The 9,084-nt window shown below is 51.4% G+C and overlaps 1 pseudogene; it reads left to right on the top strand.

Annotated features, from left to right (window-relative positions):
* Window positions 1-9,084, top strand: part of LOC124003104 — a 46,087-nt pseudogene that overhangs the window by 7,966 nt on the left and 29,037 nt on the right.

Below are 9,084 nucleotides of genomic sequence, written 5' to 3' on the forward strand. Positions count from 1 at the left end.
TGGGTCAGGTGGCCACGTCCCATTACTACCATTACTACCTTTACTCTAGCTCCTGTTTACTGGGACATGATGGGTCAGGTGGCCACGTCCCATTACTACCATTACTACCTTTACTCTAGCTCCTGTTTACTGGGACATGATGGGTCAGGTGGCCACGTCCCATTACTACCATTACTACCTTTACTCTAGCTCCTGTTTACTGGGACATGATGGGTCAGGTGGCCACGTCCCATTACTACCATTACTACCTTTACTCTAGCTCCTGTTTACTGGGACATGATGGGTCAGGTGGCCACGTCCCATTTCTACCATTACTACCTTTACTCTAGCTCCTGTTTACTGGGACATGATGGGTCAGGTGGCCACGTCCCATTACTACCATTACTACCTTTACTCTAGCTCCTGTTTACTGGGACATGATGGGTCAGGTGGCCACGTCCCATTACTACCATTACTACCTTTACTCTAGCTCCTGTTTACTGGGACATGATGGGTCAGGTGGCCACGTCCCATTACTACCATTACTACCTTTACTCTAGCTCCTGTTTACTGGGACATGATGGGTCAGGTGGCCACGTCCCATTACTACCATTACTACCTTTACTCTAGCTCCTGTTTACTGGGACATGATGGGTCAGGTGACCACGTCCCATTACTACCATTACTACCTTTACTCTAGCTCCTGTTTACTGGGACATGATGGGTCAGGTGGCCACGTCCCATTACTACCATTACTACCTTTACTCTAGCTCCTGTTTACTGGGACATGATGGGTCAGGTGGCCACGTCCCATTACTACCATTACTACCTTTACTCTAGCTCCTGTTTACTGGGACATGATGGGTCAGGTGGCCACGTCCCATTTCTACCATTACTACCTTTACTCTAGCTCCTGTTTACTGGGACATGATGGGTCAGGTGGCCACGTCCCATTACTACCATTACTACCTTTACTCTAGCTCCTGTTTACTGGGACATGATGGGTCAGGTGGCCACGTCCCATTACTACCATTACTACCTTTACTCTAGCTCCTGTTTACTGGGACATGATGGGTCAGGTGGCCACGTCCCATTACTACCATTACTACCTTTACTCTAGCTCCTGTTTACTGGGACATGATGGGTCAGGTGGCCACGTCCCATTACTACCATTACTACCTTTACTCTAGCTCCTGTTTACTGGGACATGATGGGTCAGGTGACCACGTCCCATTACTACCATTACTACCTTTACTCTAGCTCCTGTTTACTGGGACACGATGGGTCAGTGGTCACGTCCCATTACTACCATTACTACCTTTACTCTAGCTCCTCTTTACTGGGACATGATGGGTCAGTGGCCACGTCCCATTACTACCATTACTACCTTTACTCTAGCTCCTGTTTACTGGGACATGATGGGTCAGTGGCCACGTCCCATTTCTACCATTACTACCTTTACTCTAGCTCCTGTTTACTGGGACATGATGGGTCAGTGGCCACGTCCCATTTCTACCATTACTACCTTTACTCTAGCTCCTGTTTACTGGGACATGATGGGTCAGGTGGCCACGTCCCATTACTACCATTACTACCTTTACTCTAGCTCCTGTTTACTGGGACATGATGGGTCAGGTGGCCACGTCCCATTACTACCATTACTACCTTTACTCTAGCTCCTGTTTACTGGGACATGATGGGTCAGGTGGCCACGTCCCATTACTACCATTACTACCTTTACTCTAGCTCCTGTTTACTGGGACATGATGGGTCAGGTGGCCACGTCCCATTACTACCATTACTACCTTTACTCTAGCTCCTGTTTACTGGGACATGATGGGTCAGGTGGCCACGTCCCATTACTACCATTACTACCTTTACTCTAGCTCCTGTTTACTGGGACATGATGGGTCAGGTGGCCACGTCCCATTACTACCATTACTACCTTTACTCTAGCTCCTGTTTACTGGGACATGATGGGTCAGGTGGCCACGTCCCATTACTACCATTACTACCTTTACTCTAGCTCCTGTTTACTGGGACATGATGGGTCAGGTGGCCACGTCCCATTACTACCATTACTACCTTTACTCTAGCTCCTGTTTACTGGGACATGATGGGTCAGGTGGCTGGCCTGTTCCGTTTCAACCACCTTTTACGTTCAGTATGTTGAATCTCTGTTGCTGTCTGAGCGATGCTGTCTGAGCGATGCTGTCTGAGCGATGCTGTCTGAGCGATGCTGTGTGGTCTTCATGGCGTGTTTATGAATGCTGTGTGGATGTTGGTTCTGTAGACGTCGTCCTCCAGCCGGGCCCTGCCATCACCTGGCGCACCATCGGTGGGATCCTGGACTTCTACGTCTTTCTGGGTCCCGATCCGGCCTCTGTGATTGGACAGTATTTGGAGGTCGTAGGTCAGTCTACAGAAAGATAAGGACCTATTTCTTCCTCGTGTCCTTGGAAGTCGTCACTGTCTGATTCTCGACCGTCACCTCTCTCAGGTTACCCCGCCATGCCGGTCTACTGGGCGCTGGGGTACCATCTCTGTCGCTGGGGTTACGGAAGTAGCAATGCCACCTGGGACGTCGTCAAGAACATGAGGAACTATGGGATACCTCAGGTACTGACTCCCTCAGTGTGTGTGTATAGAACATACCTCAGGTACTGACTCCCTCAGTGTGTGTGTATAGAACATACCTCAGGTACTGACTCCCTCAGTGTGTGTGTATAGAACATACCTCAGGTACTGACTCCCTCAGTGTGTGTGTATAGAACATACCTCAGGTACTGACTCCCTCAGTGTGTGTGTATAGAACATACCTCAGGTACTGACTCCCTCAGTGTGTGTGTATAGAACATACCTCAGGTACTGACTCCTCAGTGTGTGTGTATAGAACATACCTCAGGTACTGACTCCCTCAGTGTGTGTGTATAGAACATACCTCAGGTACTGACTCCCTCAGTGTGTGTGTATAGAACATACCTCAGGTACTGACTCCCTCAGTGTGTGTGTATAGAACATACCTCAGGTACTGACTCCCTCAGTGTGTGTGTATAGAACATACCTCAGGTACTGACTCCCTCAGTGTGTGTGTATAGAACATACCTCAGGTACTGACTCCTCAGTGTGTGTGTATAGAACATACCTCAGGTACTGACTCCCTCAGTGTGTGTGTATAGAACATACCTCAGGTACTCACTCCCTCAGTGTGTGTGTATAGAACATACCTCAGGTACTCACTCCCTCAGTGTGTGTGTATAGAACATACCTCAGGTACTCACTCCCTCAGTCTGTGTGTATAGAACATACCTCAGGTACTCACTCCCTCAGTCTGTGTGTATAGAACATACCTCAGGTACTCACTCCCTCAGTGTGTGTGTATAGAACATACCTCAGGTACTCACTCCCTCAGTGTGTGTGTATAGAACATACCTCAGGTACTCACTCCCTCAGTCTGTGTGTATAGAACATACCTCAGGTACTGACTCCCTCAGTGTGTGTGTATAGAACATACCTCAGGTACTGACTCCCTCAGTGTGTGTGTATAGAACATACCTCAGGTACTGACTCCCTCAGTGTGTGTGTATAGAACATACCTCAGGTACTGACTCCCTCAGTGTGTGTGTATAGAACATACCTCAGGTACTGACTCCTCAGTGTGTGTGTATAGAACATACCTCAGGTCTGACTGACTCCCTCAGTGTGTGTGTATAGAACATACCTCAGGTACTGACTCCTCAGTGTGTGTGTATAGAACATACCTCAGGTACTGACTCCCTCAGTGTGTGTGTATAGAACATACCTCAGGTACTGACTCCCTCAGTGTGTGTGTGTATATATGTGTGTATAGAACATACCTCAGGTACTGACTCCCTCAGTGTGTGTGTATAGAACATACCTCAGGTACTGACTCCCTCAGTGTGTGTGTATAGAACATACCTCAGGTACTGACTCCCTCAGTGTGTGTGTATAGAACATACCTCAGGTACTGACTCCCTCAGTGTGTGTGTATAGAACATACCTCAGGTACTGACTCCCTCGGTGTGTGTGTATAGAACATACCTCAGGTACTGACTCCCTCGGTGTGTGTGTATAGAACATACCTCAGGTACTGACTCCCTCAGTGTGTGTGTATAGAACATACCTCAGGTACTGACTCCTCGGTGTGTGTGTGTATAGAACATACCTCAGGTACTGACTCCCTCGGTGTGTGTGTGTAGAACATACCTCAGGTACTGACTCCCTCAGTGTGTGTGTATAGAACATACCTCAGGTACTGACTCCCTCAGTGTGTGTGTTCACTGTTCTTTTCTGCATGGAACAGGGACTGTCTTGTGGAATAACTGTGTGTGTGTGTGTGTTCCAGGATGTGCAGTGGAATGATATAGACTACATGGACCGTTCTCTAGACTTCACCTTTGACCCCACGGCCTTCTCGACCCTGCCTGACATGGTGAAAGACCTGCACAGCCACGGACAGCGCTACGTCATGATGCTGGTACGTTACCCCTCTCCTCCCCCCTCTAGGGGTATTAACCCTCTCCTCCCCCTCTAGGGGTGTTAACCCTCTCCTCCTCCCTCTAGGGGTATTAACCCTCTCCTCCTCCCCCCTCTAGGGGTATTAACCCCCTCTCCCCCCTAACCCCTCCCCCTCTAGGGGTATTAACCCTCTCCTCCCCCTCTAGGGGTATTAACCCTCTCCTCCTCCCCCTCTAGGGGTATTAACCCTCTCCTCCCCCTCTAGGGGTATTAACCCCCCCCTCTAGGGGTATTAACCCTCTCCTCCCCCCTCTAGGGGTATTAACCCCCTCCTCCCCCTCTAGGGGTATTAACCCTCTCCTCCCCCTCTAGGGGTATTAACCCTCTCCTCCTCCCTCTAGGGGTATTAACCCTCTCCTCCTCCCCCCTCTAGGGGTATTAACCCTCCTCCTCCCCCTCTAGGGGTATTAACCCTCTCCTCCTCCCCCTCTAGGGGTATTAACCCTCTCCTCCTCCCCCTCTAGGGGTATTAACCCCTCCTCCTCCCCCTCTAGGGGTATTAACCCTCTCTCCTCCCCCTCTAGGGGTATTAACCCTCTCCTCCCCCTCTAGGGGTATTAACCCTCTCCTCCTCCCCCTCTAGGGGTAACCCTCTCCTCCTAACCCTCTCCTCCTCCCCCTCTAGGGGTATTAACCCTCTCCTCCTCCCCCTCTAGGGGTATTAACCCTCTCCTCCTCCCCCTCTAGGGGTATTAACCCTCTCTCCTCCCCCTCTAGGGGTTAACCCCTCTCCTCCTCCCCCCTCTAGGGGTATTAACCCTCTCCTCCTCCCCCTCTAGGGGTATTAACCCTCTCCTCCTCCCCCCTCTAGGGGTATTAACCCTCTCCTCCTCCCCCTCTAGGGGTATTAACCCTCTCCTCCTCCCCCTCTAGGGGTATTAACCCTCTCCCCCCCTAACCCCTCCCCCTCTAGGGGTATTAACCCTCTCCTCCCCCCTCTAGGGGTATTAACCCTCTCCTCCTCCCCCTCTAGGGGTATTAACCCTCTCCTCCTCCCCCTCTAGGGGTATTAACCCTCTCCTCCTCCCCCTCTAGGGGTATTAACCCTCTCCTCCCCCCTCTAGGGGTATTAACCCTCTCCTCCTCCCCCTCTAGGGGTATTAACCCTCTCCTCCTCCCCCTCTAGGGGTATTAACCCTCTCCTCCTCCCCCTCTAGGGGTACTAACCCCTCTCCTCCCCCTCTAGGGGTACTAACCCTCTCCTCCCCCCTCTAGGGGTATTAACCCCTCTCCTCCCCCTCTAGGGGTATTAACCCCCTCCTCCCCCTCTCCTAACCCCCCCTCTAGGGGTGTTAACCCCTCCTCCTCCCCCTCTAGGGGTATTAACCCCTCTCCTCCCCCCTCTAGGGGTATTAACCCTCTCCTCCCCCCTCTAGGGGTATTAACCCTCTCCTCCTCCCCCTCTAGGGGTACTAACCCTCTCCTCCTCCCCCCCCTCTAGGGGTATTAACCCTCTCCTCCTCCCCCTCTAGGGGTATTAACCCTCTCCTCCTCCCCCTCTAGGGGTATTAACCCTCTCCTCCTCCCCCTCTAGGGGTACTAACCCTCTCCTCCTCCCCCTCTAGGGGTACTAACCCTCTCCTCCTCCCCCTCTAGGGGAGTTAACCCCTCTCCTCCCCCTCTAGGGAGTTAACCCTCTCCTCCTCCCCTCTAGGGGTACTAACCCTCTCCTCCTCCCCCTCTAGGGGTATTAACCCTCCTCCTCCTCCTCCCCCTCTAGGGGTATTAACCCCTCTCCTCCTCCCTCCTCTAGGGGTATTAACCCTCTCCTCCTCCCCCTCTAGGGGTATTAACCCTCTTCTCCTCCCCCTCTAGGGGTATTAACCCTCTCCTCCTCCCCCCTCTAGGGGTATTAACCCCCTCCTCCTCCCCCTCTAGAGGTATTAACCCTCTCCTCTTCCCCCTCTAGGGGTATTAACCCTCTCCTCCTCCCCCGGATATTAACCCTCTCCTCCTCCCCTCTAGGGGTATTAACCCTCTCCTCCTCCCCCTCTAGGGGTATTAACCCTCTCCTCCTCCCCCCTCTAGGGGTATTAACCCTCTCCTCCTCCCCCTCTAGGGGTATTAACCCTCTCCTCCTCCCCCTCTAGGGGTATTAACCCCTCCTCCTCCCCCTCTAGGGGTACTAACCCCTCTCCTCCTCCTCCCTCTAGGGGTACTAACCCTCTCCTCCTCCTCCCTCTAGGGGTACTAACCCTCTCCTCCTCCCCCCTCTAGGGGTATTAACCCTCTCCTCCTCCCCCCTCTAGGGGTATTAACCCTCTCCTCCTCCCCCCTCTAGGGGTACTAACCCTCTCCTCCCTCTACAGGACCCGGGTATCAGCAGTGTCCAGCTAGAAGGAGGGTACTGGCCGTATGACGAAGGTCTGAGGAGAGGAGTCTTCATCAATCACACAGATGGAAGCACAATCATCGGGAAGGTAGGGAGACACACACACACAGATGGAAACACACACAGATGGACACACACTCACCAGGAAGGTAGGGAGACACACACAGATGGAAACACACTCACCAGGAAGGTAGGGAGACACACACAGATGGAAACACACTCACCAGGAAGGTAGGGACCTCTAAAGGTTGCAATCCCAGGTTCTGTGCACGTTCTATCTGTTTGGTACTTACTCACTCCTGAGATGGACCAGCAGCTGGAGATCTCCTAGAGGTTAGAGAGAGAAGGACCAGCAGCTGGAGGTCTCCTAGAGGTTAGAGAGAGATGGACCAGCAGCTGGAGGTCTCCTAGAGGTTAGAGAGAGATGCAGATGGAGGTCTCCTAGAGGTTAGAGAGAGATGGACCAGCAGCTGGAGGTTAGAGAGAGATGGACCAGCAGCTGGAGGTCTCCTAGAGGTTAGAGAGAGATGGACCAGCAGCTGGAGTTTAGCGAGAGATGGACCAGTAGCCAGAGATCTCCTAGAGGTTAGAGAGAGATGCAGCTGGAGGTCTCCTAGAGGTTAGAGGGAGATGGACCAGCAGCTGGAGGTTAGAGAGAGATGGACCAGTAGCTGGAGATCTCCTGGAGGTTAGAGAGAGATGGACCAGCAGCTGGAGGTCTCCTAGAGGTTAGAGAGAGATGGACCAGCAGCTGGAGATCTCCTGGAGGTTAGAGAGATATGGACCAGCAGCTGGAGGTCTCCTAGAGGTTAGAGAGAGATGGACCAGCAGCTGGAGGTCTCCTGGAGGTTAGAGAGAGATGGACCAGCAGCTGGAGGTCTCCTAGAGGTTAGAGAGAGATGGACCAGCAGCTGGAGGTTAGAGAGAGATGGACCAGCAGCTGGAGGAAGTGGGTTGACAGCTACATGCCGTATCCTGCCTGCCATTGTGCCTTTGAGCAAGACCATTAACCTCTAAAATGGCTTACTGCGCCTCCCCTCTGCTCCAGCCTGTTTTATCTGTGTTTGTTTCTGTGGGATAACTACCTCTCTTTTACCTTTTTACCTTGACTCTCTCTCTCTCTCCTATGTTGTTCACCTCTCTCTCTCTCTCTCCTATGTTGTTCACCTCTCTCTCTCTCTCTCCTATGTTGTTCACCTCTCTCTCTCTCCTATGTTGTTCACCTCTCTCTCTCTCTCCTATGTTGTTCACCTCTCTCTCTCTCTCTCTATGTTGTTCACCTCTCTCTCTGTTCTCTCTCTCTCTATGTTGTTCACTCTCTCTCTCTCTCTATGTTGTTCACTCTCTCTCTCTCTCTCCTATGTTGTTCACCTCTCTCTCTCTCTCTCCTATGTTGTTCACCTCTCTCTCTATGTTGTTCTCTCTCTCTCCTATGTTGTTCACCTCTCTCTCTCTCTCCTATGTTGTTCACTCTCTCTCTCTCCTATGTTGTTCACCTCTCTCTCTCTCTCTATGTTGTTCACCTCTCTCTCTCTCTCTCCTATGTTGTTCACCTCTCTCTCTCTCTCTCTCCTATGTTGTTCACCTCTCTCTCTCTCTCCTATGTTGTTCTCTCTCTCTCTCTCTCCTATGTTGTTCACCTCTCTCTCTCTCTCTCCTATGTTGTTCACCTCTCTCTCTCTCCTCTCCTATGTTGTTCACCTCTCTCTCTCTCTCTCTCCTATGTTGTTCACTCTCTCTCTCTCTCTCCTATGTTGTTCACCTCTCTCTCTCTCTCCTATGTTGTTCACCTCTCTCTCTCTCTCCTATGTTGTTCACCTCTCTCTCTCTCTCCTATGTTGTTCACCTCTCTCTCTCTCTCTCCTATGTTGTTCACCTCTCTCTCTCTCTCTCTCCTATGTTGTTCACCTCTCTCTCTCTCTCTCCTATGTTGTTCACCCTCTCTCTCTCTCTCCTATGTTGTTCACCTCTCTCTCTCTCTCTCTCTCTCCTATGTTGTTCACCTCTCTCTCTCTCTATGTTGTTCACCTCTCTCTCTCTCTCTCCTATGTTGTTCACCTCTCTCTCTCTCTCCTATGTTGTTCACCTCTCTCTCTCTCTCCTATGTTGTTCACCTCTCTCTCTCTCTCCTATGTTGTTCACCTCTCTCTCTCTCTCCTATGTTGTTCACCTCTCTCTCTCTCTCCTATGTTGTTCACCTCTCTCTCTCTCTCCTATGTTGTTCACCTCTCTCT

Source organism: Oncorhynchus gorbuscha, linkage group LG18, assembly GCF_021184085.1.
Source record: "Oncorhynchus gorbuscha isolate QuinsamMale2020 ecotype Even-year linkage group LG18, OgorEven_v1.0, whole genome shotgun sequence".
NCBI classification, from domain to species: domain Eukaryota; kingdom Metazoa; phylum Chordata; class Actinopteri; order Salmoniformes; family Salmonidae; genus Oncorhynchus; species Oncorhynchus gorbuscha.